The sequence below is a fragment of the Wyeomyia smithii genome, chromosome 1 (assembly GCF_029784165.1).
Source record: "Wyeomyia smithii strain HCP4-BCI-WySm-NY-G18 chromosome 1, ASM2978416v1, whole genome shotgun sequence".
In the NCBI taxonomy this organism is placed as follows: domain Eukaryota; kingdom Metazoa; phylum Arthropoda; class Insecta; order Diptera; family Culicidae; genus Wyeomyia; species Wyeomyia smithii.
Genome location: NC_073694.1, coordinates 197,417,383 through 197,426,773, shown reverse-complemented (window position 1 = coordinate 197,426,773; position 9,391 = coordinate 197,417,383). Strand labels below are relative to the sequence as shown.

The following is a 9,391-nucleotide window of genomic DNA, read 5'->3' as shown; positions in this document are numbered from 1 at the left end:
CGCGTTCCATGAAATTCTGACTGGGTATTCAGAGGAATGCATGAAGAAGAAAAAGTATCTCGAAAGCGTGTGTGCAAAAGACTTGAAAAGCGTAGCATATGTCTCGTCCTCAAGCAGAAAGGAGAAGAATGTTTTGCTTCTCGCTTGCTTTGCTTGCTTGATACCAGTTGAAACTGTTTAGGTGTAGTAGTTTGGAGCTGCCAAACAGGGGGAATCTATCTGTCAAATATCGTGTAACCGTTACCAGCATATTTGGCAACAAGGCGTCCGGTTGTTTTGGTTTTTGTCGTTTTGATTGAAGTAAAATTTAGTATAATTGCAACGTTCTTTCCAACAAAACTCTAGAAATCGCGGGAAAACTTTTATTCATACTGCGTCGCGTAGTGAAATTTGGTGGCAGCAGCCTGCAATTAGCTAAAAATCATGAAGTTTCCTCACCACACATGAAATCTTTTAAACGTCATGGACCAACAAACTTCATGGACCAGAGTTGATCTGCGATATCGCACACATATATGAATTTTGACAGCAGTAAATCCCCCCTGTTGCCAAATACATTGGAGAAACGCTAGAGCATTTATTGCGTTATGCCCAACACGCAATCATTGCACTGGTTCCGAGTTACATCAACAATTACGCTAAAAACGCACAATTTTGTACTGGTTTCGCACCATCCAACTTTTGCGTGTGGGTTTACCTTCACACACACTGACGAAACTACCCATGTAGCATCAATCATAGTAACCCATGAGTCAGCAGAAAAAAAGCGCTTGGGAGTCTAGTGCAACCGGCCAAACAGTGAAAACAGTACCTGACGTTCGCGTCCACTGGTTTCGGAGCTGCATACAATGACGCAGCGGCAGCAGTTGAATAAAATAGTCAAGTCAATTTCCCGGATGAATCGCAACATGACGGTGGTGATGAACGTCGAGACCCATCTCACTCTGGATGGCAACGACTGGCGACGAAGGAAGTGAGCTCCGAGGTGAATTTCGTTTCACATATCAACCCCCAAGACTAATGTAGTACCCAAGTCGGCGAACTCACCCAATGGCCCCCAGCTAAGAAAAGTCTATTTTTTCAATAGAAACTGAACGAAATCCGAAGATTACATTTTTCTAATACATTCCATTGGCACCCTTTGGTTGATGTACTGTCGAGTTTTCGAAAAATTTTGTTCAGGTATCAGTATGTCGACCCCCCGCCCCCTCAGGCTACGCCTTTGTCACCCATGAACCTTCCCTATTCCTCACTACCCACTCGGGAGAATAGTGTGCACCTACATAACGATGAAAGGTTATATTCAAACTTATTAAACACCCTATACACCAACGAAGAATATGGATAGCCCCCTTTGGAATCACAGACAACTATGAGGATGGAAGGGGTCAGGTGAAAATCTATGCTATCCAAACCTATTCAAAAATGTGCCTTATAAATAAAATATTCCATCTCAGAAAACCGTTTTATTTGATTGAAATAGCAACTTCCGTAGAGCTGTAGGTAATAAAGTTACGATTCTAGAAAAAAAATATATGCACTGTGAAATTTTCTTTCTGTGCTAAATTTTACAAATTTTCACAAAATATTGAATAACTAATAAAATGTTCAATTTGCAGTTATTTCATCATATGAAACTGCCACTTGTGAAGAATTGCGAGATTTTGAGATGGTTAAGGTACCCCCAAAAATATCCAAATACGTCAAATAACTTTTTATTCAATCTAAGCAAAAGTTAAAACGAAAATTTAGATTTTTAATACTTTAAAGTGGTTTGTAATATATAAGAGATAGAAACATGATGTCTTCAACAAAGTTTCTGGTTTTGAAATAACCCAAAACTTTGCTGAGAATTTTTTTTATTTTTTCTATCTAACATTTAGGTGGATTGATCTATTGACGCGTTTTGGAATATTTTGAAACTTTTCCGAACATACGTTATGGTTTTAACTAACATTTGAATCACTATTTAATTAATCACATGAAAACGGTAAAATAAATACTATGCAATGGTTGATTTTTTAATGTTAATTATATATAGGTTATCTCCAGACAATTGCGGGACTGGCGCTACGACTGACACACAATTGTTGTCTAAGCATAGCTAAATTTGTTTATTTATGTAATTTACCTTATGCTGTTATAAAGTTTAACTGGTGTCAAATACAACGAACAAAAAATCATTGATTCAAAGAGAATTAAAGTCAGCCAGAAAACATATGAGATAATTTTCAAATAAAATAAACGAAAAATACGTTTGAAAATAGATGTTAAGAACAAGAAACCAACCACAAATCCACTCCCTCTTCATGAAGGCTTCAATTTTATTTTGTGTTCTAATGTTTTGCCTACGTAATGGTATTATTAACTCACATTTAGTTTTTTCCTCCCTCCTGCGGGTTGCTTTTCCTTATCTTTCCCTAATCAAATCTCATTTGGTTTTTAGGTTTAAGTTTTAACCATCAACTTACTTTTTATTGTCAGCCGATTCTGGGAAGTCTTTCTGTTCTGTTGAGCTTTTAACACCTGGATTAGCTTCACTAAGTTGTCACGTCTACAAACAATCCGGAATTCAATCATTTATTGCTATTTTTTAACTTTTATCAGATGATTTTCTAATCGAAAATGATATTAATTATGTAGGGTAATCGCTCCATTATTCATCTCAACAGGTTGGTGTACCCATATCCATCTTATTTCTCTCATTTGTCCAATTCACCGTCAAATTTCAACAAATTTTTGAAAGTGAATCTATTTCTTCTCGATTTTCTCAAGTGGCTAAAAGTTTTACGTTGAAAATATGGTGAAATTTGACGATAAATTGATAAAAAAGGCGTGATGAAATGAATATAGGTACTGAGATGAATATGGGAGCGGTTCCCCTATGGTTTTGCAATTTCATCTATTATGACGCTTTTTTTGATAACCATCACAATTGCTGTCATCTATCTGGCTCTGTGATACTTTGTTATTATCCCTGCGGTAAATTCTTCTAATGGACCAACGGTACGGATGGATATGAATTTATTGTTAAATTAAAAAAGACTATGTCAGACATGTCAACGACCTTCTCAAAATTGTCTTGAAGATTGAATAATTGTTCATATAAGGTCCTTATGCAAAAAAAAAACCAGCTTTGGTGCCGATTGGACCAACTGATGTTCGCTCCGTAGGACCCTCTTCTGTTTTGATAAAATGCCATTGTTTCTCCAAATCTCTTATTTTCTTTTAATTATATCTACAAAATATAACATGTAGTTTTTAAATTATACAAAATCTTTGAAGAAAATCATTCAAGGAATGAAAAATATCAATTTTAAACGTCAGTGCTGCTAGATATGTTCTTTTTGAGTTTGAAAAATTAAATTGCATTTTTCGGCAAATCACTAAATTTTGATTGCAAATTTCACGATTTCATGGTATTTCTGAGAAAAATTTTCACGAAAAACACTCCGAGATATTGTAAGCAAAACTCTAGTTACAGCATTTTTAAGAAACAAAGTCAAATTTTCTCTGGGTGTAAGCAATATTATTTTCTATTTTTTTTTATATCTCTAGATATGATATATCAATGGACATTCTAAAAATTGCATTTTAAAGGAAATCTGTCAATAAATTTAAAAATCAATTTTAAGCGCCAGTGTTGCCAAATATGTTTTTTTTTCAATTTGAACAATTGAATCAAGTTTTTCGGGAAAGGATTGTATTCTGGTTTTAATTTTGATAGTTTCATCGTATTTCTGTCATTCTGTGCCGAACACGCATCAGTATCGGATGTGTTTGGTGATCGCTCCGATAGAATATAAAACAAAAGACGCGCGAGCAAGTGTTGGCATTGTTTGCCTGGTCGAGTGAAGGTTCAAGGTCGCCCGCCTTTGTGCAACTGTTTCGCATCGTGGCTGTTTGCTGGTGCGTAAGCCGATTTGGCTGCTAAGTGATTTGTGCTACAGCAGTGGACGAGAATCTCAACACAAAGGAGGAAAAAGAAGAAGCCAAAAGTTGACAGCGAGTTGTGTCGCTGTGCTGAGTGATCACACACCCGGCTCGCTGGAGTGGCTGTTTGGAGCTGCTGTATTGGTGCTGCTGGCTGTAACGGCTGCAGCTTCGACCGTTCGGACAACCAACCCTGCTGAAAGGAGAAGTAAAGAGGTACGTGTTCTGTCGGCGCTAGTGCGCTAGATTTAGCGCGATGGATGTAGATCCCTCGCCTCCCGTGCCACCATCCCCGAACCCCTCCGATCCTGTCCCTCCTGCCAACCCTTCCTCTGTTAATTCTCCAGTCCCCCCTCGCCACAGGCTTCACCCGGACGGATCTCAGGGCAGCTTTACTGTTTTCTTTCGGCCAAAAGCAGGACCGAAATCGAAACCGTTAAACATCCTGCAGATTTCGAAAGACCTGACGGAGGGGTACAAGGCCGTGACCGAAATCTCCAAGGTCAGACCCAACAAGCTCCGTGTCGTGGTCAGCGACCTGGAACAGGCCAACGCTATTGCTCGCTCCGAGCTTTTCACACGCGAGTATCGCGTTTATATACCCGCACGAGACGTGAAGATCGACGGTGTCATAACCGATTCGAGTCTGTCGGTCGAGTGTATCTTGGCAAGCGGTTTTGGCTGCTTCAAAAATGCTTTGTGTCACGACGTAAAAGTAAAGATCATAGATTGCAAGCAATTGCGGTCTGTGTCTCTTGTCAACGGCACAAAAGTGTACACTCCGTCAGACTCGTTTCGTGTTACGTTTGCCGGATCTGCTCTCCCTAGCCACGTCTCGATCGATCGGGTTCGTCTGCCTGTGCGATTGTATGTACCCCGTGTTATGAATTGCACCAATTGCAAGCAGTTAGGCCACACAGCCGCCTACTGCTGCAATAAGGCACGATGTAGCAAGTGTGGAGAAACTCATGCGGACGATTCTTGCAGTGTTAATTCTGAAAAATGTATTCACTGCGGGGAAAATCAGCATGAGCTCTCCACATGCCCGGTGTACATGCAGCGTAGAGATAAAATCAAGCGGTCACTTAAGGAGCGTTCAAAGCGATCTTACGCTGAGATGCTGAAGAAGACCGTGACCACTTCTACCATAACATCGAACCCCTTTGATCTGTTGTCCTCTGATGAAACCGATTCGGACAATTCACCAGCGGGAACAACTTATGCCAATCCTGGGGCGTCTAGAAAGAGGAAAAATATTTCCTCTCCTAAACTTCCCCGAAAAGGTCCTAAGATTTCCCAAAGTGAAATGAAAGTTACAAACAAACCAAACAGTGCTGCGGAAAAACCGAAGCAAACTCCTCCTGGGCTTGCAAATTTAAAGTCCCAGAAGGAGTTCCCTGCACTGCCAGGAACATCTAAAACCCCAGTTGATCCTTTTGCACTCCCAGTTGATGAAACAAACTCTGGATTAGTGAAATTTTCTGACATTGTGGACTGGATTTTTTAAACTTTCAATGTACCCGATCCAATTAAAATTTTTCTTACAGCATTCCTCCCAACAGTTAGATCATTTTTGAAGCATTTGACTGCCCAATGGCCCCTCCTTGCAGCGATTGTATCCTTCGATGCCTAATTCATCTGCGTATACGAAGGTTTCTATCTCTGTCTTACAGTGGAATTGTAGAAGTATTTTACCAAAAATGGATTCATTTAAAGTTTTAATAAATAGAAACAAATGCGATGCATTTTCCCTTTGTGAAACTTGGCTTACTTCAAATATTGATCTCAACTTCCATGATTTTAATATTATTCGCCTTGATCGAGACACCCCATATGGAGGAGTACTTTTAGGGATTAAAAAGTGCTATTCTTTCTATCGTATTAACCTCCCCTCGATTCCAGGCATCGAAGTTGTCGCATGTCAAATGACAATACAAGGTAAAGAGCTTTGTATTGCCTCAATAGATATTCCTCCCAGAGCACAGGTTGGGCAACGGCTGCTCTTTGATTTAATAGAACTTCTTCCCTCGCCACGTTTGATTTTGGGAGACTTCAAATCTCATGGTGTGGCTTGGGGTTCCCCCTACAATGATAACCGCTCCTCTTTAATCTATAACCTTTGCGATGACTTCGACATGACTATTTTGAACAACGGTGAAATGACACGTATCCCGAAACCTCCAGCGCGCCCAAGCGCTTTGGATCTATCCTTATGTTCGACGTCGCTACGGTTGGATTGCACATGGAAGGTAATCCTCGATCCTCACGGTAGCGACCATCTGCCTATTCTTATTTCAATTACTAACGGTTCAACTCGCATGCGACCAATTGACATTCCGTATGACCTCACACGGAATGTCGATTGGAAGTTATACGAGGAAATGATTTCAAAAGCGGTCGAGTCGATTCAACATCACCCACCACTTGAAGAATACAACCTCCTCGCGGGCTTAATCCTCGACGCCGCGTTGCAAGCCCAAACGAAGAAATATCCCGGCGTAACGATCAAAGAGCGGCCTCCAACTCCGTGGTGGGACAAAGAGTGCTCCGATGTCTACACGCAAAGATCCGACGCGTTTTTGGCCTTCCAGAAGGGAGGTATACCCGACGACTATATACGGTATTCAGAGCTTAATACCAAGCTTAAAAGCCTGGCTAAAGCAAAGAAACGCGGATATTGGCGTCGGTTCGTGAACGAGACGTCGAGGGAGACATCGATGAGCACTCTTTGGAACACAGCCCGAAGAATGCGGAATCGCGTAACGGTCAACGAAAGCGAGGAGTCTTCAAGTCGGTGGATATTTCATTTTGCCAGGAAAGTATGTCCGGACTCTGTTCCTGCGCAAAACTTTGTTCGCGATACGTCTCCGGGTTACGACGCGATAGAATCACCTTTTACGATGGCAGAATTTTCAGTTGCCCTCCTATCCTGTAACAATAACGCGCCTGGGTTAGATAGAATCAAATTCAACTTGTTGAAGAATCTACCCGGCAATGCCAAGAGGCGCTTGTTGAACTTGTTCAATAAGTTCCTGGAGCAAAACATTGTACCGCAGGATTGGAGGCAAGTGAAGGTGATCGCCATCCAAAAACCAGGTAAACCAGCTTCTGATCACAACTCTTATAGGCCGACTGCAATGCTATCCTGTATTCGGAAATTGATGGAAAAAATGATACTCCGTCGTTTAGACCACTGGGTCGAATCAAATGGTCTACTATCAGATACTCAATTTGGCTTCCGCCGTGCCAAAGGGACGAATGATTGTCTTGCGTTGCTTTCAACAGATATTCAGCTGGCGTATGCTCGCAAAGAACAAATGGCGTCTGCGTTCTTGGACATTAAGGGGGCTTTTGATTCCGTTTCTATTGACATTCTTTCGGGTAAACTTCACCGACAAGGATTTTCTCCAATTTTGAACAATTTTTTGCACAATTTGCTGTCCGAAAAGCACATGCATTTTACGCACGGCGATTTGGCAACTTTTCGCATTAGCTACATGGGTCTTCTCCAGGGCTCATGTTTAAGCCCCCTTCTTTACAACTTTTATGTAAATGACATCGACGAATGTCTGGCAAATTTATGCACGATAAGACAACTTGCAGACGACAGTGTAATCTCTGTTACAGGAGCCAAAGCTGCCGATTTGCAAGGACCATTGCAAGATACCTTGGACAATTTGTCTGCTTGGGCTTTACAGCTAGGTATCGAATTCTCTCCGGAGAAGACTGAGATAGAAGTTTTTTCTAGGAAGCATGAACCTGCTCAGCTTCAAACACAATTAATGGGTAAAACGATTTCTCAGGTTTTGGTACACAAATATCTTGGTGTCTGGTTCGACTCTAAAGGCACCTGGGGTTGTCACGTGAGGTATCTGATGAAAAAATGTCAACAAAGAGTGAATTTTCTTCGTACAATAACCGGACGATGGTGGGGAGCCCATCCAGGAATCCTTTTAAGGCTTTACCAAACAACGATATTGTCTGTCATTGAGTACGGGTGTTTCTGCTTCCGCTCCGCAGCAAACACACATTTGATCAAACTGGAGCGAATACAATATCGTTGTTTGCGTATCGCCTTGGGTTGCATGCAGTCGACCCATACGATGAGTCTGGAGGTCTTAGCTGGAGTACTACCATTGAAAAACCGCTTCTGGAGCCTGTCTTCTCGTATTCTTATCAAATGTGAGGTCTTGAACCGTCCCATGATTGAAAATTTTTAAAGGTTAATCGAACTTAATTCTCAAACCCGTTTTATGACATTGTATTTCAATCACATGTCCCAAAATATTAACCCTTCTTCGAATATTCCAAATCGTGTCGACTTATCAAATACTTCTGATTCTACTGTGTTTTTTGATACATCCATGATAGAAGAAACTCGTGGAATCCCGGATCATTTACGCGTGCAGCAGATCCCCAAAATTTTTTCCAATAAATGTCGAAACATCAACTGCAACAATATGTTCTACACTGACGGATCACTTCTTGATGGGTCCACTGGCTTCGGTATCTTCAATAACAATTTAACCGTCTCCCATAAGCTCGATAATCCTGCTTCTGGTTACGTCGCAGAATTAGCTGCAATTCAGTACACCCTAGGGATTATCGAAAAAATGCCCACGGACCATTATTTCATCTTTACGGACAGTCTCAGTTCCATTGAGGCTCTCCGATCGATGAGAGATGTTAAGCACTCTCCGTATTTCCTGGGGAAAATACGGGAACATCTGAGTTCTTTATCCGAAAAATCGTTTCAGATTACCTTAACGTGGGTCCCTTCTCACTGCTCGATACCGGGCAATGAGAAAGCGGACTCTTTGGCTAAGGTGGGCGCAACAAACGGTGGAATTTATGAAAGACCAATTGCCTTTAATGAATTTTTCTCATTTGTACGTCAGAATACGATCATCAGTTGGCAAAATGCTTGGACCAGAGGGGAACTGGGAAGGTGGTTACATTCCATAATCCCCAAGGTGTCGACGAACACGTGGTTCAAGGGGTTGGATGTAGGTCGGGATTTCATTTGCGTGATGTCCCGGCTTATGTCCAATCACTATAGATTTAACGCGCATCTCCGTCGTGTTGGGCTCGGGGAAAGTGGTATCTGTGCCTGGGGTGAAGGTTATCACGACATAGAGCACGTTGTTTGGTCATGCCCTGTACACCGTGACGCCAGGTCTAAATTAATAGCTTCCCTGCAGGCCGAAGGTAGGCAGTCGGCTGTTCCTGTTCGTGATGTCTTGGCGAGCCGTGACCTATCCTACATGTCCCTTATATACGTTTTCCTGAAATCCATCCACGCCCCAGTTTAGTCCTACCCCCTTCCGCCTGCATCCAGCCTAACGACAAGAACACGTTAAGACCCCGGATCCGAAAACAGCAATCAGACCCGCACGATACTCTCAAGGCCCGAGGGAGACAACCCAATATGCCAGTCCGTAATATCTTGGCCCAGCAG

The 9,391-nt window shown here is 41.8% G+C and overlaps 1 protein-coding gene across 1 annotated transcript in view; it reads right to left on the bottom strand.

Annotated features, from left to right (window-relative positions):
* The window catches only part of LOC129729281 (scavenger receptor class B member 1-like), a 64,734-nt gene extending 62,104 nt beyond the window's left edge, over positions 1 to 2,630 (bottom strand). The window contains exon 1 of the mRNA XM_055687800.1: positions 2,472 to 2,630. The gene's annotated coding sequence lies outside the window, so the exon portion shown is untranslated. The remainder of the gene's footprint in view (positions 1 to 2,471) is intronic.
* Positions 2,631 to 9,391: the final 6,761 nt, after the last annotated feature.